This window comes from Geotrypetes seraphini, chromosome 4, assembly GCF_902459505.1.
Source record: "Geotrypetes seraphini chromosome 4, aGeoSer1.1, whole genome shotgun sequence".
Lineage (NCBI taxonomy): Eukaryota > Metazoa > Chordata > Amphibia > Gymnophiona > Dermophiidae > Geotrypetes > Geotrypetes seraphini.
Window position 1 is genome coordinate 261618652 of NC_047087.1, and position 23258 is coordinate 261641909.

Here is a 23258-nt window from a genome sequence, read left to right on the forward strand (position 1 = left end):
CGATTTCCTATTTCTCTTATTTTTATTTATTTTCCTCACATAAAGGTCAGTAGCCCTTTTTATTACTCCTTTCAACTTGGACCACTGTTTTTCTACTTCACTTATGTCCTCCTATCCAATCAGCTCTCTTCTTCAGGTACTCCCCATGCTACTAAAGTCCACATGTTGTGTGGCCTTCCTCCAGATTGGCTGTTATATCAAACCAAACCGTATGATGATCGCTGCTTCACCGGTAAGGAGTTTTTTGTTTAGCATTTATTATTTCAAGTTTCTACTCCAAGGGGGTCTCTATTTGGACCTGTGGTCCTTTTCCTAAGCTGCCTTTGAAGCATACTTCACTAAAGGATTTATTGTTGAAGATGGTCTATTTAGTAATCTGCTCAGCCATGAAGGTAACTGAATTGAAGTCTTTGTGTAGGGAATCCCTATCTTTTTTAGCTGTTTGTATCAGGACAGTGCCTTGTTTTACTTCCAACATTGGTTTTCTCCTTTCATCTAAAACAGTTGGTTATTGCTTATGGCCTTCTCAGAGATGCACAAATCGGGTTCGCCTGAACCCTTCATAAGCTAAATGTCCACAGATAAGGAAGGTGAAATTGCCCTTAGTTTTGATATCAAAGAGTGATTTTATAAAGTTTAGTACTAAATAGAATGGATTATTGCAATGTTCCTATATTGAGGAAGTACAAATTAGATTGCAAGCATTGCAAGTGATATAAAATGCAAGGGCAGGGGGTTTGATGGGGGTAAATGGGTATGTGGAAATTCACTCAATTCTAAAACGGTTATACTGGTTCCCAGTAAAATGTAGAGTGCAATATAAAGTGTTATAGTTCGTCAGGTTTTGTATGGGCAAGCACCAATGTACTTAAAGCAAGCATTGTCAATATATGTGCCTAGTAGAAATTTAAGATCGGCTAATTACAGGCTGAGAATGTACATCATGGAACCACAGGCCAGTCAGCATTTTCAGTAGCTGCAGCAAAATTGTGGAATCGGTTGCCAGGCATTTTACTTTTCTGTAAAAGTACTGATCAGTTCATAAAATGCTTAAAACACATTTATTTGTAAAGACTTAATTTGACCAAATAATTGAAGATGTTTGTTTTTGGGGTTTTTTTAAGTATTGTCTGAATTTACTGTTTGAAATGTATCTAATTGGGTGGGTTAATTTTAATTGCAGATTAGTATCTGTTGTTTATGTGCTGTGAGTGATTTTTTTTTTTTTTTTTGTAAGTGATTTGTAATTTGCCTGGAAAGATGATAGTCCTTAGTTCATTATAAATAATTTTCTTTAATGTTGTGGGGTCTTTTGAGGGTTCCATAGTTGATTAATGGGTTCATCTGTGTGTGGATTCCTTTAGTTAATTACAAAGACTAGGGGACACTTAGTGAAGTTACAGGGAAATATTTTTTCACTCAGAATAGTTAAGTTCTGGAACATGTTGCCAGAGGATTTGGTAACAGTAAACAGAGCTGGGTTTAAAAAAAAAGGTTTGGACAAGTTCCTGGAGGAAAAGTCTACTATTGAGGCAGACAAAGGGGAAGCCATGTTTGCCCTGGGATCAGTAACATGGAATGTTTTTACTATTTGTTGGGGGGGGGTTGCCAGATACTTGTGACCTGGATTGGCCACTGTGAAAACAGGATACTAAGCTAGATGGACCATAGGTCTGACCCAGTATGGCTATTCTTTATGTTCTTACCACAAGCAATAACATTTTATCATGCATGAGCTGTTTTTATTAACTTGTTAGATTACTACAAAGTGATTAAAAAATATTTTCCTTTGCACATTTTTTTCTATCACTTAGATGATTTTTGTTTTTAGAGTATCTTTTAGTGTTCAAACTTTAATTCATGTTAAATTGTAAGTACAGCAATAGCCATGAGCCACACAATAACTAAGGCCCCCTTTTATCAAGTTGTATTAGGGGTTTTTTTTATCACTGGCTGCTGCGGTAAAAGCTCCAACATTCATAAAATTCCTATGTGCATCAGTAGCCAGAGATAAAAAGCCTTAATACAACTTGATAAAAGGGGGCCTAAAATTTCAAGAGCTGCATAAAATGCTGTTTCTGTCCAGCTTTTCTCATCCAGCAAGATGACTATGATAAATGTTCAGAGAAGTAATATTGGAAGCCATTGTTTTTTCAGGTTTCTTTTGATATGTGGTGAATAGAGAATGACATGGGGACAAATTTTTCCTCATCCCTGCGGGAACTTATTTTCCTGTCCCGGCAAGTTCTTCTCCAGTCTCTGCCCCATTCCTGCAAGCTCCATCCTCATCTGCACAAGCCTCAAACACTTTAAAATAGTAAGTGTTTGAGGCTTGTGCAGTCAAGACAGAGCTTACAGGGACAGTGACAAAACTCACGGGAAAATTGAGTTCCTACGGGACGAGGACATATTTGTCCCCATGTTCTCTAGTGCTGAATTTTTAAGGTAATACCTTCTGAGTTCAGTACACATGTAAAGGTCACTGAAGTCAATCATTTGTAATACCCCTCAGTATGAGTTAGGGCTTCTTACACTGAACTGAAAATCAAAAATACCAAATACCCAATACAACCCGAACTAAAACTCCTAGGAGTTACGATAGACAGATGTTGCACAATGCAGCCCCAGATCAACAAAACAACCCAGAAAGCTTTTCTAACCATGAGAAATCTCCGTAAAATCAGAAAATTCTTTGACCAAGCACAATTTAGACTAATCGTCCAATCCCTAGTCTTAGGTCTGCTGGATTATTGCAACTCCCTATATCTTCCTTGTCCAGCCACTATGATAAAACAACTCCAGACCATACAAAACACCGCCCTCAGATTGATCTACTCACTCAAAAAATATGATCACATAACAACTGCCTTCTTAGACTCTCACTGGCTACCCATACAAGCACGAATCCAATTCAAATTCTACTGCCTGATATTCAAAGCATTACACGGCTCTTCCCCCTCCTATCTAAACAACCGCTTAAACCAAATCTCCACCTCAAGACACAGAAGAACCTCGAACCCTTTCGCCTTCCCCCCACTCAAAGGCACACATCGCAAGAAAATGTTTGACAACCTTCTGGCAACACAAGCAGCAAAAATCAACCATTCCATCTCCAATCTTATGACAATATCAGACAACTTCAAAACATTCAGAAAAGAAATCAAAACCCTGCTTTTCAAAAAATTCATCCAAATATCTTAACCCCTCCTCTTTTACCTCCAGAAGATTCACCTACCTTCAGATAACCTTCCCCCAAATTACCCACCTTAACACCGTCCAATTAAACAAATACCATAAATAGATTGTAACCTACCCTCTCTAACTGCATTCCATATGTATTTTTCATACAGTTCTTCACTGTCAGTTTAATTTCCATCCTATAAATTCACATAGAATTTTTCTTTTTTCAACCATCTTTATTTTCTCTTATTTATTAATTTCCAGGTACTTTAGTTAGATTGTGAGCCTTCGGGACAGTAAGGGAATTTTTAAGTACCTTCTTACTTCTCATTTATAATCTTAATGTATATTTTCTTCAAACCGCTTAGAACCTAACGGATGTAGCGGTATATAAGAAATAAATTACATTACATTACATTAAGCATGTCTCGGTGGACGAGGGCATTTTTAGACACTAGCTAACTTGCCCTTGGTCTTTTTTGTTGAAACTGCTGATTAGCAAAAAGGTCAATAATTTATCATTAATATGTTGAACCTTTGGGAAAGGAATCTGTAGGATATTAAACACTACTACAAAAATATTATGTTGTACCAATAAGTTATTGCAACCATCAACATTTTTTTTAGACTAGCAGGCTAAGAACACTTTGTATCCATAAATATAGTATATTGTGATGAACTTCAGAATTTACTAGTGTGACTTTTATAACATTTGAAGGACATCCGCTGAAGCTGGACTTGAATTTGGGAAATGAAACATGGGTTTCCTGGTAAAGTATTGCACTGTAGAATCCTAACGGAGTTTAGCGGTATATAAGAAATAAATTACATTACATTAACAGAGCCTTCTGACTTGAGGGTTTATGTTTTTAGTTTATATTTTAAATTCTTATCTGCTAATAAGGTTTTAACAAAAAGATTTTTTAAAAGAACTGTAGTGTGCTTTTCAAGTTTATGTATGCTGGCATAATTTTGAATTTCTGAAGTTCAAAAAAAAATTAAACTTTTGTAGACGTTAAAAGTTCATAGAAAAGTGTTCTGTTTTCAGTTGTAAAATTTATTGACTAATACTTGTTGTAAATAAACTGTTGAAAAGGTTAAAGATGACTAACAAAATTGCATTTGGACCAACTTGTTATCTGATTGTGGTTAGCCCTATGTTAAAGTCATGCAGTGTTGGGATCTCTCAGAATTTTTTTAATTTTTAATGGTTCTATGGGCATTTGGAAGATTGCTTCTTTTGTTTTAGTTAAAATATGTATTACAGAATTAATAGAGGCTGCAGGGTTCAATGCAGATGGATGACCATTGACATGATGATGATTGACGCTGATAACCGATTCGAGGAATGTGTCAGTTTCTCACACAAAAACCTAGTAGTAACAGCATAATTATGAAATCCTCTTTATGGTTAATTAGTTATAACAAGCAGGATAGATCTTCTTTTTTTCTTTTTCTGCTTTAGTGTTAATAGCTTTGATTTTTTTTTTTTTTTTTTACCTACTGCTAGGTGGATTTAAATTATGATGTCCGAACAGTTTTCTTTTTGTTAGAAACCTGAATCTCACACTCATTCATTCTAATGAATACATCGTCTCTTCTCTCTCATTTTCCACCTCTTGCACTTTTGGCTAATGTGTCCCTCTGTTAATCACTTCATTTTGAAATGCACTAACCCCATTTTCTCTCTTCACAGTCAAACCCTTCTTGAAGATTAATTCCTGAACTCTAGTTTTGTACTTGTTCTTGTAACATCTGTCCCCCACTAATTTATCTGTAATTTATCACTACTTCATTCCTATAGCTTTTGCTAACCTATTTAATTCTACTTTAAACTGTGAATACTGAATTAGAATAGGTTGAAAATTCCCATCTATTGGTTTAACAATTTTATATCTCTCTTTTTTTAAATTAATTTTGGGGCCCTTTACTAAATTTTAGTGCATGCTAAGAAGCCCATGTATATACCTTTGGATGTCTTAGCGTTTCGTGGGCTCATTCTGAAACTTTAGTAAAAGGGCTCCTTTGTGTATATGCTATGCTATAATGAAAACATTATTATTTTACTTCACACTTAAAAACATCTGCTCATTTGATGAACGTAAAACCTCCTTCAAAACAGGAAGAAATATTTAGAAAGAAAAAGGATAATGCCTGGTGGATTTTATGCTTTTGGTGACATCAGTGCTTCTTAGTAATTAACACCCAGGACCAGTTTTAGCCATGAAGATGTATGGGGCCCAGGGCAGAAATTAAGGAGGCCCCTCCTCGCCCCAATCTCCCCATCTGCCATTACTACCACACATAAAACAACTTTTAATGATTGCCCATGTGTATGTCGTTGTCCCTCCTCCCAACCATGAAAGTTAGATGCTAAGCAGTTTAGGTGCACTGTTACACATGTACCTATCAATTATTGATATTGATCATGTATATTTTCTAGCCCAAAGAAACTCAAATAACATTTTCAACATTCATAACTTATTGAGCTGAAGTGCAAAAGTCACCAATAAACAAATAACACTAAACCGCCCAATATTTAAACCCATGCAACCAGCTAGTAACAGCTCCTGGACAGTTAAATGGCACTTAACTGGCAATATTCAGCAGGAGATAACCAACTATCTCTTACTAAATATTGCAGGTTAGCACTTGGCACAGGGCTCAACAGTTTCTTAGGATCTAAGAGCCAGACTTTGTATAAGCCAGCACACACATGCACTTGTACCCCCCCCCATAGCTCTCTGCCTCTCCCCAACTTACACACAACCTTAAATCTGTCAATCGCTACCCTGTATACCCCTCCTGTGGCATATATGCCCAGCCCCCTACCCCCAGTAGCTATCTCCCAGTGAGGATGCCCTCCTCAAACTGTATTATCTCCAGCTTTTTATCTTCTCCGCCTGCATATACTTCCCCAGCTCCTGCATCCCAGCACACTGATGCCAGTTTTTGCTCCCTTTCCCCTCCTTCCAGTAGCCCTCACCCTCAGCAATACCAGAGAAACAGCAATGGAAATGCAAGACACTGAAGATGCAAATTTCCCAAAGCTGACATGGGCCAATTGACAAAAGAAAATATTTCTTCTACTTTTGTAGTCTGAGCATTTTATTTTTCCATTCGATTTTTTTTTTCTCTCTTCTGCTTTTCTCTTTTTTTTTTTTTTTTTTTATCTTTTCTAGAATCTCCCGTCTACTTCACATTTCTCCTCTCCTTATCTGCCATCCATCTTCTCTTCATGTCCCTGTCTCTCCTTTTCAGCATCTCTCCTTATTGTCCCAGTTCCTATCTTTCCTCCATGTTCAGCATCTGCTCTTTTAGTGTTCCTATCCTCCCCTTGCATTCAGCATTGTTCTATGTGTCTCTATCCTTTCCTTTGTGATGAACAATGCCCCTTGGTATTCCCACCCATCCATTTTCTACCATTGCTGTGTATTTCTGTCTTTTCTTACTCTACATCCAGTATTTCTTGTCTGTGTCCTCTTCCTCCCCTCTCTTTCCTTCCTCCCACACACTCTTACTTGGCTCTTCTCATGGTCTAGCATAATTCTGTCTGTGGGTCCAACATATCTTCCCTTTTGTGTTCACCTTCTCAGTAGGTCCAGCACATCTTTTCCCCCTCTCCTGTTCCCCTTCCTGGCAGGTCCAGCACATCTCCATCTCTCTCTAGCTTCTCTCTTACTCAGGTCCAGCACATCTCCACCACTGTCCAGGCCCCCCTTACCCCCACCCCTTGGGTCCAACATATTTTTTTCCTGCTCCACACCACACAGGAATTCAAGGTCTTCTGTCACACCCCCCTCCCACACTTCAGAAAACTCACCTTTCATCACTGGAACATCAGCTTTCATAACTTGTTGCGCTAGCTGGCATCAGGCTTTCCTCTCTTCTGGGTCCTGCCTTTGCAGAAGCAGGAGGTAGATGGGACCATCAGACAGAAGGCCCAACGCTGGCAAGTGCAGCAAGTTGTGAAAGCTACTTCTCGAATGATGAAAGGTGCATTTTCTGGTGGGGAGACAGGGAAAAGGTTCCCAGACCATAGGGCTCCCTAGAGTTGTGGGGTCCAGGGCAGCTGCCCTGTTTGCATGCCCCTTCAATGCCAGCCCTATGAGCACTAGATGGTTTTAGTGTGTGTGAGGGGGGGGGTTATTCCTTTTAATGCCTTTTGTCTTCATTCTAGAGCAGCCTGCCATCAAGATTAAAAAATTATGATTTTTTTTTTCCTTCCTGACAGATATAAGATTATGGTGTTTTTATAAATCATCTTCTTTTTCTTTTATTTAAAGCATGCATTTTGAAGTTGATGACTTCATGCTGCTCTTATCTACAGAACCAGGCATTCTTACCACTTGGATACTTCCTATGTTTAATTGGCTTTTATTGGTTTTGCTGTACCTTATATCAGGGTATCTATATGCCCACTGCTGTGGCTGATTAGGGGCTAAATTTTTGAATATCATGGGTCAATTATTCAAAAGCACTTATACAATAAGTAGCAGCACCAATTGCATAAGTGGTTGAAAAAATATTTTTACTTTGACTGTCTTCTATGCAACCCCCAAACATCTCTGAACAAATCCCCCTTCCTTCCCTTCCCACCTACTTACCCAGGACTTTAACTCTGAACCCTTTCTATGCATATATAAAAGTGTTCAAATATATTGTAAAGCAGTAATACTATCCAAAATATAAGTCTATATTAATAACCAAGTTTACAACGCTTCTCAACTGCCTCACTCTACATCAACCAACTATAACCCATATAAACAACCAAATCTGTAACTCCTCTAGTATGTTCCACTCCATGTATGTTAACTTGCAACAAAATAACAAGGCAAGCAGTCTACCAAAGAATCCAACATAAAACAAAAGAAGATTGGCAGAAAATAAAGAGATTCAAATCAGGTTTATTCAAGGTGCTCCCAAGAACCATGCCCGATGCATTTCGCCAAACAAGGCTAGTCAACGCTAACAAAAACCCATGTCTTTCATACAAACAGAACACAGAAAACACATTTGCCTAGTATGGAATATGTAATCACAAACTAACCTCTCCCCCTTTTACAAAACTGTAGTATGGTTTATAGCCACGGTGGTAACAGATAGAATTCTGAGCATCAAAGCTGTTACCACCACGGCCAGTGCTAAAAAAATGCTCTACAGTTTTGTAAAAGGGGGGATAAAATAGAAATACGTAGACAAAGGTTAAATTGAACCACCAAGAAGCTGGACTCTGTATACAATGCAACACCACAGAAACAGCGATGCATGTCCCCTAAAGCAAAAAAAATAAATAAATAGAAAATATTTTTCTACCTTTGTCTTCTCTGATTTCTGCACTCCTCATCTTCTTGTCACTCTCTTCCTTTCATCTTCTGTCCTTCTATGCCACTTTCAGAAACTGTATGCCTCCCTCTTCCATCTTTCCCTTCATCCCCAGTGGGCTGGCACCCATCTTTTTCCATTCCCTCCTCCAATGGTCTGGCATCTCTCACCTCTCCTCTTCTTCCCTTCCCTCTCCCACACCCCATTGTCTGGCATTTCACTCTCTCCTCTCCCCCCACTTCATCAACCCCCTTTTTTTCCCCTCCAACCCAATTCCATCCAGTATCTTTCCCCCTTATGTTTTCCCCCTTTTCCCTGCACACCAATTCCATCAGCATCAGCCCCCTTTCTTTCCCTCCAACCCAATTCTATCCAGTATCCTTCCCCTTTATGTTTTCCCCCTTTCCCTGCACACCAATTCCATCAGCATCTGCCCCCTTTCTTTCCCTCCAATTCAATTCCATCCAGTATCCTTCCCCCTTTCCCTGCACACCAATTCCATCAGCATCTGCCCCCTTTCTTTCCCTCCAATTCAATTCCATCCAGTATCCTTCCCCCTTTCCCTGCACACCAATTCCATCAGCATCTGCCTCCTTTCTTTCCCTCCAATTCAATTCCATCCAGTATCCTTCCCCCTTTCCCTGCACACCAATTCCATCAGCATCTGCCCCCTTTCTTTCCCTCCAATTCAATTCCATCCAGTATCCTTCCCCCTTTCCCTGCATACCAATTCCATCAGCATCTGCCCCTTTTCTCTTCCTCCATCACCCTTTCCACATGGCAATGGGTCCCCACCCGGCATCGATGACAAAGACAACAACATCGGCCCTCCCCCCCTCCCCGGTGTCGACGGACAGCAACGTGCCCCCCTCCCCCGGCATCAATGGCAACGTGGCCGTGGCTCAGCTCCATGAAGATCCTGTGATGACTGCGTCTGCCGGAAGAAATAAGTAACGTAGGAGGGGGATGGACCGGCAGACGCAGTCATTGCGGGACCTTCTTGGAGCTGTGTTGGCCGCGTTGCTGTCTGTCGATGCCGGGGTGGGGGTGGGCGGTCGGTGTTGTTGTTGTCAGGTGGATGCCCGTTGCCATGGAGGGAGGGCCCATTGCCGTCTGAAAAAAAAATTGTCATATTAGTAAGTCGTCCTTCAGTGGGCCCCCCTGACTATTTCGGGCCCTAGGTATTAATCCGGCCCTGTTCAAACTTCATTGGAGTAGCCTCAAAGTTGTGAGCATTTCAGATGCATTCCCTATTAAAAGAATGCCTTGTCCTTCAAACAGGTGGCTTTTCCCTCCCCATACACTTTACCTTTTCTGTCCTGAGCTTGGGTAGAGAAGCAGAGTAGCAGCCCCCTCCTGCACCCTCAAAAAAAGGCAATGAGGGCTGCCCCAGAAGTCTCCGGGCCTACCATTGGCCCTTTGGATCTTGTGTAGGAGAACACTAATATTTGGTTCTTACTCAATATGGCACATTTTTATAATTCTGATACATTTATGAGCACCAAATACTTAAGAATTTGAGGTTATCAAATTAACTGTATTTTGGATAGTAAAGTATTACCAATTTATGGGAGAAAGCCCATAATTGCAGCTAAAGGTTCTTTCTGGTGTTACATCTGCTCACTTCCCTACTCCTACTGTTCAATATCTGCTCGCAAGCTCTCAGCAAGAGTCCATTAAATAATAGACATGGCATTACGTGTATAACAGTTCTCTGATTGGATGAGCTAGGCCCATGGAGGGCCATTTTTGATAGGACTTTTAAGTCCAACTCAGGACATCCATGTTGGATATCTTTAAAAAAAAATAAAATTGGTCTTTAATGGTAAAAACATCCAGAAAGACGGGACATTTCAAAAATGAACTAAACGTTTACCAGATTGTCCTCTAAAACAAGTTCTTCTGAGCATTCAAGAGTTTCTATTATACCGCCCCCCCCCCCCTAAAATGTCTTAACTTAGATGTCCCATATTGTCCATGGTAGAAGCCCCTTTAACGATGTCAAAATGTTACCGCGGTAGTAATAGGATGTTCCCGACTTCCTGCATTTTTGTACATAGCCTTATACATAGAATGATGATTATTTGTGAGTGCAGTTAGGAGTGTGGTGGTACTGAGAAGAGAGAGGTAATTTTCAGAGAAAAGTGACAAGAGTGTGAAAGTGACCCCTAGAATTTGTGAGTGAGTGTGTGTAACTTTGAGTGAGAGGGTGTGATGGGGGAAAGGCAGGAGCCTAATTATTCCCCATGGTTACTGAAGGTTCTAGTGGAGCTGTACCTCCATTATAGGAGACGTCACTTTTTAATATAATCAGTGGAGGTCCCCCCGCAGTATCTCCCTGAGGGCCTAGCGCTTGATCAGTGGCACCCTCCAGAGGTGAGTCAGTCGGTGGTCTCCACTGTCTAAGCCCTAAACATAAGCAGCCTGTGCTGCTTAGGGCCTTAGAAGCTGTCGGGAGGCCCGTATAACACCTATGGCCTAATATGAGGGGCACCAGTGATGTCAGCCCCCCCAGCTCCCCAACCCTCCCTACTAGCAGCCTGTCACTATTTTTCTAAGGCCATGTGTGGAACATTGCACAGCATATCACAAGTAACAATCATATATGTGAAGGCCCGTCACCTGACCCCATTCTCCACCAACTTGTGTCTTGCAGGCGCTTTGGGATCCACAGGGATCTTGAGTCCTTGAAGTGTCAGTGTGGAAGGAGGACCCGGGCCTCATCCAGTGTCTGAGATGGCACTTCAGAGCTCAATGTGAGTATCCTCCACACAGTAACTTTACATCCTCCCTGGTCCCCCATCAAGTCCAAGATATGATGCGCCTCCTTCTTTGTACCTGCAACCCCCAGGACCTCAATGAGATGACATGGGAAGGATCGGGGGAGAGGGGAAGGTATATATCCTCCAATACCTATCGGTTCCAAAGGATACATTCTTTCACACACTCGTATATTGTTCATTGCTGCAGGTGGGGAAAAAATAGTCACCACAAACACCAATAGTGGGTATTGAACCCCAATCCTTGGCACTGTAACACCTTAGTCCAAACCATTATGCCACACAATCGGCTAACAAAGGAAAGAGACGAAGGACAATTGACAATGGGCACTAACTATATCCCTGGCCCCTCAAACCCCCCCCCCCCAAACCACATTGCATATACTACAGTCAGCTCCACAGGTTAGGGTGCTGCCTTGGCAAGACGTGCCTAAAAGTTCAAAACCAGCAGCCCAGTACATGTTCAAAGCACAGGGACGTTGCCAACTGTTAGCATGACTCCCATACATACACTGGTACCCAAAATTCACATTCCCTACTCTGAAACCACAATTGTGTTATCTTTGAGGGCAGGCCTCCACAGTTGGGGCAACGCTCAGGTAGTACCAGAAGCTCTCTTGGTGGGCTTCAGTCTGCATCAGACTATATATGATTCCCCACACACCTACTCCCACAGCACTGTCCACCTTCCATACCTATCATTACCATATGTTATTTTGTTGTATTGTTTTTCACCCAAATTTATCATTTTAAATGTGTACACCGCTTTGTAACCTGATGAGCAGTATTTCAAATTTTAATAAAACTTGAAACTTGACAGTAGTCTCATCTGTGCATCATCAAATTGACCGCTCCATCTTCTGTTTCACACTGCCAAGCCACTCGTCAGGGTTCTATACTATGTCATCTCATTGGTGCCACCCCTCAGACCTGATTCCCTACTGCCAGAAAAAAAACACATACCTATACCATTCCCTACCTCATGACCCTCAGCAGCACCACTATGCAACCCATGTATGATGTAGTAACCCTAACTGTCTTTACTGCACACAGGCCAATGTCAGCAGCAGGCAGTGGAGGAGGAGGAGGAGGGCCAGCAGGCTGAGAAGGAGCAGGAGTTGGGCCTGGGAGGTGCCACTCCAGAGCACAGAGGTGAAGGAGGAGCCCTGGGCAGACATGCCATCCCTGGAGCAAGACGAAGAAAAGGAGGCTGAGGAGCTTCGAGGGCCACCTGCCCAGCCCCAAGGACCTGCTGATGTGGTAGCATCCCCTACAGCAAGTCTCAGTTACATAGAGAGACATGCTGCAGAAGCTGCAGCACCAAGGTCAGGTCCTAGTGCAAATTGTGGGGCTCCTACAGCAGCTGCTGGTGGCATGTGGGCAGCCTCATTAAGAGACTGGCCCAGTAGGGGCACAACAGGGGCCAGATTGGACAGGTCAACAGTCCAACAAATGCGACATCCTGTTTCCAGCTGTAGCCAATCTAGCTCACAAGTACCTGTCAACATCCCAATGACTGAAAAGGACATTATGAGGCCTATCCTTCCCATATCCTATGGACTTTATATCCTGTGGCCCTTACCAACTGCATTTTATCAGAACATATGGATTTTTGTGGTGGGACATTATCAGCCTACTTGATGTTATTGGCTGCTATGCTAAAAAGTGTCACCATATTCTCTGGAAATGATTACAATAGTAGATGTATAATTTTGAAAAAAGTTAATTACAAGATGATGTGTACGGGGACTAGTTTACAATTGTTTTTTTGAAAACATGTTTGTTCTGATCCTGTGACTGCAGTAGGAAGATATGGAATTGGTGGGCCTATGTTCCCCACAAAGGAAGGGTACTTCTGCCGAATTATTAAACAGTGCTACATAGTACTGTAGGCTATCAGAAGTTCTGAATTCTCTCAGAAATAATAAAGCCTATTTGGTACTTTATAGAATGGAATGGAATGATGAGCAAGTAATTAATGATTCTTTGAGAAAATGCTGACAAAATAATGCTAGGCTAAGAGAAATAAACTATTTAGGGCGAGAGGAAATTGTTCTTTGCCGAAGTAGGACACTTAAGCACTTTGCTTTAACTGGCCAGACATATGGTGTTTCATGTACGCTAATTTGATATCATTTTGGCTTTAAGCATTTTTTTTCCTATTCCTATTCCTATTCTTCTATTACTCTTTTCTTAAGAAGTATTTTAGCATGTCTATATTAATGTGCACATTTCCCCAAAATGTATAATCATTATTATTTTATACTTAACAATGAAAAGAGTAAAAATAACATAGAAACATAATCCCTATTCATGTAGTTTACTGACCCGGACCAACGAGTACAGAGCAGGTCACTGAAACAGCATAGTGGCCAAAGAGGAAGAGCAGTGCACTGTGTAGCCATTGGGAACCCTGGCTATGCAGCTAGCAGAATTAAGCATGTGGGCTTGGAAAATGTGCAAACAGCTGTTTCCCAGATACAAGTGACATAAAGGACATGTTAAGAATGTTTATGAATCCAAACATGAGAAGGTCATATGAAAAACAGGTTATCAGCAGCGAGCGAATACATCAAGGTGACAATTGTCAGGATATACACAACCGTTTCCAATAATACGTGATGTCAGAGTAGTCATAGCTGTCTGTGTCGAAGGTAATGTGACCAGATACCGCTTTAATTTAAGCAATACAGACATTAACAATTTAAGCTGATGGGTAACAGGGTATGTAAACATATAGATCTCTGAATGGCAACATGTGCATCTGAAGGAGTAGGAGGGGCTAGAAACAAATGGACTTGGAAAACATAAGGGAGAGGGGAGGGACCACTATAAACATTTGATGGCTGACCACAGCAACATCTCACACATTGCGGGGAAGGATGTTAGATGTGCATAATTTTGAAAATCACCTACTTGGACATCCTGGGTGACTACACAGACATGCTAACAGAGCAGTGGGCACCTTAGAGAGTACTGCTGTGTACATCGTGCCAGAAGCGATGGGGCAGGGTGATCAAAACCACCGGATGAGTATAAGTTTTCGAGTAAGTAAATTACTGAATACCTCTACAAGGATGGGAAAAGGGGGCAATGTCGTACTAATGCTCGAAATATGGGAAACAAGATTCTGGATCTAGAAGCTATGATGGAAGAAGATGAGTTGGATATAGTGGAGTTCTCAGAGACCCATGACTGGGATGTAGTTTTACTGGGCCATAATTTATTCATAAAAGACAGGGTAGGAAGAAAAGGAGGGGAAGTAGCGTTATATGTTAAAGATCATATTAACCGTATTATCCTTCTAATATTTTGTCAATGACAGATCACCCTTCTACTATGGTAAATATAGAAAGTACACTCTTTCTTTTTAATAATTAATATTTTGGGGAGCAGAGGCCTCAAGTGCTCACAGATGTTTGAATTAGAACTTGTCTTATCAATACAACCACTTCCTGAGCTATATTAAAATCATATTAAAGCTATATTAAGATCATATTAAAGCCACACGATTGCCAGATCTGCAGGGCAACGAAGAGGAACTGTGAATCAATTTGGAAAGAGGGAATGGTAAATATATAAGCATTTTACGTTGGTGTGATATACGGCCTCCACAGATGGAAGAAGTGGACAGATTTAATAGCAGACATTCAAAATATATCTAAAAAAGGGGAAGTTTTAACATGCCAGATGTTGATTGGAGTATAACTATTTTGGGGTCTTCTAGAAGTAGGGAAATCCTGGATTCTCTACTGGTCCATCATTGGGTAAAGGAACCCACTTGGGATAGGGTCATACTGGACTTAGAGCTTACAAACAGGAAAAATGTTTCTGATGTTACAGTGGGTGATCATCTGTCATCCAGTGATCATTGCATGGTACGGTTTAATATTGATGGGTATAGAGAGGATTCATTCAAAGCAAAGGTTCTAGACTTTAAAAAAACTAACTTTGTTCGGATGGGGGGATTATGTCAAGGAATTGTTGTCTGGATGGGAACATCTAAAAGGAGTAGAAATGCAGTGGGCAAAACTGAAAGGAATTATTGTAAGGGCGCCAGACATTTTTGTGAGGCAAGTAAGTTAAAGTAAGAGGAAAAGATGACCGCTTTGGTTCTCAAAAGTAGTAGCTGAGAAGGTAAGGAATAAGAGGTTAGCTTTTATAAACTATCAAAGATCCCAGAAAGAGGAAGACAAACAAAAATATCTGGAAAAGTTGAGAAGCTGGTCGAGTAATCAGGAAAGCAAAGTTGTAAATGGAAGAAAAAATAGCTCACGTAAAATGGAAAGGCAAGACATTTTTTAAGATATATCGGTGATAAGAAGTGCAAAAGTGACTTTGTGAGACTCAAAGGTGAAGGGGAGAAATATGTAGAAACTGATAAAGAAAATGCTGAATTGCTTAAATATTTCTGTTGTGTTCACGGCTGAAGCACCGGGAGCGGGACTGTAGAAGACAAACACGAATAGGGATGGAGGAGTAGTAGACTCTGATCAATTTTCAGAGGGTTATGTTCTTGAGGAGCTAGCTAAATTAAAGGTAGGCAAAGCGAAAGGACCAAATGGTGTACATTTGAGGGTGCTGAAGGAGCTTATGGAAGTACCGGTGGCTCTGCTGACGGACCTTTTCAATGCTTCTCTAGAGTAGGAAGTGGAACTGGAGGACTGGAGAAGGGTGGATGTGGTTCCTCTCCACTAAAATGGAAGTTAGGAAGAAGTAGGGAATTACAGGCCAGTAAGTCTGATTTCTGTGATAAGCAAATTAATGGAAATGCTTTTAAATCAGAGAATGGTGATGTTTCTGGAATCTGGTGAATCACAGGACCGGAGGCAACATGGATTCACTAGAGGTAGGTCTTGTCAGACAAATGTGATCAATTTCTTTGACTGAGTGACCAAAGAATTGGATAGAAGAAGTGCACTAGATGTGGTATATTTAGATTTTAGCAAAGCCTTTGACATTGTGCCACACAGGCATCTAATAAACTGAGTGTCCTCGGAATGGGCCCCAAAGTGACGGGCTGGGTCAAGAACTAGTTGAGTGGAAGGTGACAGAAAGTAGTGGTCAATGGAGATCGTTCTGAGGAAAGGGATGTTACCAGTCGTATGCCTCAAGGTTCTGCTGAAGGGCTGTTGGGTAAGATTTGCCTCTTTGCGGATGATACCAAAATCTGTAATAGAGTAGACATCCCAGATGGTGAATAACATGAAGAAATACCTAGCGAAGCTTGAACAGAAGACAAACAGAAACCAGAGCCTGGGACCAGCCTGATTTGAATAATAAAATTACCAGACCACAAAAGGTAGAAAAATGATTTTATTTTCTATTTTGTGATTACAATAGGTCAGATTTGAAATGTGTATCCTGCCAGAGCTGGTGTTAGCTAGTGTGAGCTAGGACCTAACAGAGAGGAAAAGTCTTTTTTGTTTATTTTGTTTACACCAGGGGTGTCCAACGTGCGGCCCGAGGACCCCATGCGACCCCGTGAAGTATTTTGTGTGGCCCTGGTCGACAGCAATGCAGTGTTTTCCCCTGCTAGCCCCTGGGTGTTTACTGTCTTGCCGGCTCCCTCCTCTGTCTTGCTGCAGTGTTTGCGCAGCCCCAGAAAAATTTTTTTCGGCCAATGTGGCCCAGGGAAGCCAAAAGGTTGGACACCCCTGATTTACACCTTAGCACCGGCTTGGGGTTGGAGAGGTTGTAAGCCTATGTAATGTTATATTGTAACATTGTGAATGTTAAACTGTGGGGAGAATGGGATACAAAAATAAATAAAATTGCTAAAAATATATTTTTATATGGGGGGAGTGTTAAAAAATGTTTGACTCCAGATGTATGCCCTGGGTCTTCCACTGTTCAATTCTCAAGTAAATAAAAAAAATCATGCATTTGTCATGCTGAGGAGAAAGACTACAAAATATTTTTAATGGAACTTTCTATCCTAACCCCTTTTTGGTTACTATTTTAGGGTCTTCATTTCTAACTATGAAGAGGAGAGATTTTTGTAAAGTAACTTATTTTTTTAAATATAGGTCTGTGCTAAATCTAGCAGCAGATTACTAGACAGCTACAGATTGCTAAGTATGACTAACCACAGCTGCTCAAAGGTTATCCAGTCTTCACAAATCAGTAGAATTGCCTGTAAGAGGCTGCATATTGTTAAAAAAATAAAATTCTTGCATAGCTCAGTAATACTAAGCAGGCTTCTCTGTGTAACCTGAAGCTTCCTTTCTCTGGAAAAGGTTGGTTTTTATAGTAATACTTTTCTAATATTTGTTTCATATCGCCACAATCTCTCCTTTCCTCCAGGGTATACTGTACATCTTCAGACCATCAATTCTCCTCTCATTTGTCTTTTGGTGTAAACATCATATAATATTTGAAGCAGTACAGAGAAAAGTAATGAAAATAAGAACATAAGAATTGCTGCTGCTGGGTCAGACCAGTGGTCCATTGTGCCCAGCATTCCGCTCCTGCGGCGCCCTTAGGTCAAAGATCAGTGCCCTAACTGAGTCTAGCCTTACCTGCGTATGTTCTGGTTCAGCAGGAACTTGTCTAACTTTGTCTTGAATCCCTGGAGGGTGTTTTCCCTATAACAGCCTCCGGAAGAGCGTTCCAGTTTTCTACCACTCTCTGGGTGAGGAAGAACTTCCTTATGTTTATACGGAATCTATCACCTTTTAACTTTAGAGAGTGCCCTTTCGTTCTCTCTACCTTGGAGAGGGTGAACAACCTGTTTTTATCTACTAAGTCTATTCCCTTCATTATCTTGAATGTTTCGATCATGTCCCCTCTCAGTCTCCTCTTTTCAAGGGAGAAGAGGTCCAGTTTCTCTAATCTCTCACTGTACAGCAACTCCTCAAGCCCCTTAACCATTTTAGTTGCTCTTCTCTGGACCCTTTCGAGTAGTACAATGTCCTTCTTCATGTACGGCGACCAGTGCTGGATGCAGTATTCCAGGTGGGGGCGTACCATGGCCTGGTACAGCAGCATGATAACCTTCTCCGATCTGTTTGTGATCCCCTTTTTAATCATTACTAGCATTTTGTTCACCCTTTTTGCCACCACGCATTGTGCGGAAGGCTTCATTGACTTGTCTACCAGTACTCCCAAGTCTCTTTCCTGGAGGGGTCTCTCAGAATACTGCATTGGACATCCTGTATTCATGTATAAGATTTTTGTTACCTACATGCATTACCTTACACTTATCTAGGTTAAACCTCATTTGCCATGTCGCAACCCATTTCTCAAGCATGTTTGTCACGTTGCAGGTCTTCGCAATCCTTCTGTGTCTTCACTACTCTGAATAATTTTGTATCATCTGCAAATTTAATTACCTCGCTTGTCGTACCAATTTCCAGGTCATTTATAAATATGTTGAAGAGCACGGGTCTAAGCACTGAACCCTGCGGCACTCCACTCGTGACCCTTTTCCAGTCAGAGTATTGTCCATTTATCTCCACTCTGTTTCCTATCCGCCAACCAGTGTTTAATCCATGTGAGTATATAACCCTCAATTCCATGGCTCGCAATTTTTCGAAGTAGTCATTCATGCGGGACCTTGTCGAACACCTGAAAATCCAGATATACAGTGTCGACCAGGTCACCCTTGTCTATCTGCCTGTTTACTCCCTCGAAAAAGTGCAGCAAGTTCGTTAAGCAAGATCTTCCTTTGTTGAAGCCGTGCTGGCTGGTCCTCATCAGATTGTGCTGTCAAGGTGATCAATGATGCTGTTCTTTATCGGTGCCTCTACCATCTTTCCCGGAACCAAGGTCAGACTCACCAGTCTGTAGTTTCCTGGATCTCCCCTCGAACCTTTCTTGAAGATCGGCGTAACATATGCCACTTTCCAGTCTTCTGGAATTCTTCTTGATTTGATCGACAGATTGGCTACTAGTTGGAGCAGTTCAGCTATAACCCCTTTCAGTTCCTTGATGGATGCCATCCGGTCCCGGGGATTTGTCATTTTAAAGCCTATCAATCTGCCTGCATACCTCTTATAGACTGACCATCAACCCTGATATGGGGTTTGCACTACAGGATGTATGAGAAGAGACTTGATGACCTGAAGATGTGTACTCTGGAGGAAATGAGAGATGGGAGTGATGTGATACAGGCATTCAAATATTTGAAAGGTATTATTATGCAAACAAACCTTTTTCCAGAGAACGGAAGGCTTTAGAAGACTTCAACAGAGGTTGCGGGAGGGGGGGTGCTACTCAGGAAAAATGTCAGGAAGTACTTTTTCACGGAGAGGGTGGTAGATACCTGGAATGATCTCCCATGAGTTGTGATGGAGATTAACAGAATTAAAATGTGTGGGATAAACTCAAAGGAATGGAGCCAAAGAGAATGGAGCCAAACCACCTTAGCAGCGCTTAGATGGTAACTTCCAGTAATTGAGAAACAAGCCAGAGCTGAGCAGGCTTCTACAGTCTATACCCTGAAAATGGCAAGGACAAATCAAGATCAAGAATATATGTGTAGTATTGCATCATACCTTATGCTGTGAGATTCTTGTTGTTTCAGGGGAATGGAACACCTGTTTGGAGTTGGGAGGGCAAAGCTGTGCCCAAGCCAAAGTTCCATATCTACACTCCACACCCCATTCCTCATCTTCACTTTTCCTGCAATGCCCTTGATTCTCATTCTCTTTCCCCTGGGAGAAATCTCCTCCTGATATTAGCCGGTGGTGGTCAGTGTTTTTAAAATGGATATCATATCACCAACTAGATTAACCCCCAGTGTTCAGTGTTCAGTGCCGGGCCATGTACGTATAACCATGCACGAATACTAGAGTATCTGTCCTTCTCCTGTCCTAGCCCATGTTTCTCATCTGACCCCTTGTCAGCACCCCCAGGCCTATATCCATTCTCCAACCCCTAGCCTAAGCCCTTATATTATTTCTAAGCCCTCCTTTTCTTAGCCATAGCATTGGCCTCTTTCTGCCACATGCCTCCAGCATCAAATCCTTTCTTCCATCCCCACCCTCTGCCAGCATAAACCTCCATTTGCAATTCCCAGTCTCTCCTCAGCCAGAGTCCTGGCTCCCTTATCCCACCTGCTGCCTTCTTTAGCCATAAGTTCTCCTGGTCATCGGCCCCCCATCTTGCTCATTCTCAGCACTAGGATCTTTAAGTGTCTTGTAAAATGATGGGAGCTTGTTTTTCTACTACTGTACTGTATTATCATTGACCAGCTCTGGCCACCAGCAACATGTAGAAACAGGATGCAGCTGCTGTCCAGTTTTAACAAGCATACAGTGCTGGCAGACAGAGCCAACCAAGGATAAGCAAAGCAGCAGCAACAGCAGAAAGATAAGCTTCCCTCGCTCTACAGGTAAGAGAAGGCAGCAGCTAGCAGGAAGAACTTTTAGTGCAGCTAGGACCTATGTGGCCCCCTCTCCCACTCTCCTAGTTTTGATGCCTTTGGTATGTGAAGATCCTGCCAGGTTTATGAATGTGAAGTGGAAAAACATCTCTTGATATTTAGCCAATGATGATCAGTGTTTTTAAAATGCTTATCACCAGCTAGATTTGCCCCCAGTGTTTAGTGCCGGGCCTTGTACGAATACCAGTACTGAATTAGATGGGAATGGCTGTTGGAGCCTATGTGGGTCCTGTACAATATTCAGCCAGGGCTCTCAATGAAATTGTCAGGGACCTGCATAACTATTTTGTCTTTAAAGCCGTCCTGATCCCCCTTCCAGCCTCCAAACTTGGCCCCCCCCCCCGGCCTAATTGTCTACCTCATGGTCCTAGTGAAGTTGTTGGGGGCAGGAGCAAAACCCTTTACTGCTGCCCCTCGTGGTAGCACTTGGAAAATGACTACCATGAGAGGTCTGTGAAGATACTCAACAGCACGGTACAGTTAAGTGCCATTGAATTTATTTATTCGTGGGTGGTTGTTTTTGTTTGAGGGGGGAGGTTAGCCCATCCTCCCAAAAGAGCCCAGAATGGGTTACAGGAGTACATCCATGTAGGTCAGAGACAAGACAAACCACATAATTTGGTAATAAGTAATAACAAGCACCAAAAGTTACAAGTAGATGCATGGGAATACAAGGTCAGGGAATACAAGTATTTAATTTGGCAACAGAGTAATGTAGGCACAACTCATATGTTAATTAAATATGGATCTAAACAACTAGCATGACCGGAGAGTCTTATTAGGATTATTGAGGCTGGGATATTTGAGGATTTGGTTTTCATGACCTTCTAAAGTTCCATAGACCATTTTGTGCTCTAATAGATGGGGGAACAAGGTTCCACAGTTTAGGTATGAAATGCAAGTAGGCATGCCTGTGGGCTGATTCTGTTTTGAGGGAGCGACCAGGGGGTAAGGCCAGTCGTCTCTCTCCTTGGGACCTTAATGGTCATCCAGAGGTGTAGATTGGTAGCTTGGGTATCATGTAACCTGGTTTTCACTTTCAGAATGTTTTGAAGGCTAGAACTAGGGCATTAAAGATACAGCATTTCTTAACAGGTAGCCAGTGAACAGATGCTAGCGCTGGGGTGATGTGGTCAAAACTTTTTTCAGAAGATGGACTGCTGCATTTTGCACACGTTACAGGTGGGATAGGTTTTTAGCTGACAGACCTATTAGTAATGCATTGTAGTAGTCCATGCGGTACAACTCAAAAGCATAGATTAGCTGGGTAAATTCTGATTCTGAGAAATATGTGGATATTTTGTAACTGGTGAAGGTAATATAAGGAAGGACTACCTGGGAGATATGATCTGTGAGTGACAAAATTGAGTCAAGGAGTACTCCTAGGCTGTGAACCTTATCTTTAGCGTTTAGGGTGCTATTTCCCCAAGAGGAGGAAGTGTGTGTGTGTGGTGGGGGGGTGAAGTACAGTTTTCTCTGTGTATCCAGAAAAGTTCCGTGTTTGATGCATTTAGCTGTAATTTGTTTATGGTCATCCAATTTTTTTTTTTTCTGATAAGCAACACTGAAGTTTGTTGATTTGAGCATTTCGATTGGATCTCAGGGGGAAGTATAGTTAGATGTCAACAGCGAACAAATGGATCCGAATCTAGTGTTTTGCTGTGATGTCAATTATCAGTCTGACATACAGGTTGAAGAGCAGCGGTGATAATAAGCTAATCTGAGGTACTCCATAGTTGAGTGGTTTAGGTTTTAGACACATTTGGCCCTAACAGCACGCGCTGAGATCTTTTATCTAGTTAGGAGAAGAACCACTGTATTGCAAATTTCAATATTTTCCAGCCTGGATAAGAGAAGAGGTTGGTCATGAGTGTCGAAGGCAGCACTTAGATCCAATAGAACTAGTAATATGGCATCTCCCTCTTCCAGAAATTTCCAGCAGTCATCCATGATTTCTAGTAGGACTTTCCATGCCGTGAAATTTCTAAATCTTGATTGGTATTTAGAGAGGACTCCACTTTTTTCTATGAAGTCTCATAGTTATGTAAGTACTACTTTTTCTAAAGTCTTTGATATAACTGGGAGGTTTGAGACTGGTCTAAAATTACTTGGTTAGTCAAAGTCTAAGGTAGGGTTTTTAGGGGTTTTTTTAAGAAGTGGTCGGATAATGGTAGATCTCCAACTCTTTGGTACCACACCAAATTGTAGGGATTCATTTTATTAATGGCAGGATTGATTACAGAAAGACGTCTTTGACTGATAGTAAAATAGAAGAGGGGCAGGGATCTAAGACAGAGCCTGTGGGATGCAAAGAGTCTACTACTGTACTTAATCCATCATAGAAAACTGTCTCAAAGTGGTCTAGGGTTTCAGGGTGTCATGTGGGAAGTCTTGGTAGTGTTTTTTAGGGATTTGGCTTCTGAGTCTAAATTGGCACATATTTTGGTTATTTTCTTATGAAAGAAGGTAAAGATGCTCTCGCTGTTGAAGTTTGTTTGCAAGGATTGTTCCCTTGTGAGGCAGGTGTTAAAGTGAACATAGCCCTTGATCTGTTTGGGATCTTTGATAGTAGTTTGAAGTAATAA

At 41.5% G+C, this 23258-nt stretch overlaps 1 protein-coding gene across 23 annotated transcripts in view; it reads left to right on the top strand.

The window, feature by feature from the left end:
• The window catches only part of CPEB3 (cytoplasmic polyadenylation element binding protein 3), a 241276-nt gene that overhangs the window by 41914 nt on the left and 176104 nt on the right, over window positions 1-23258 (top strand). Inside the window, exon 2 of one of the 23 annotated variants that reach the window (XM_033943207.1) lies at window positions 11162-11261. The exons of the other annotated variants lie outside the window; for them this stretch is intronic. The gene's annotated coding sequence lies outside the window, so the exon portion shown is untranslated. The remainder of the gene's footprint in view (window positions 1-11161; window positions 11262-23258) is intronic. 23 annotated transcript variants of the gene reach the window in all.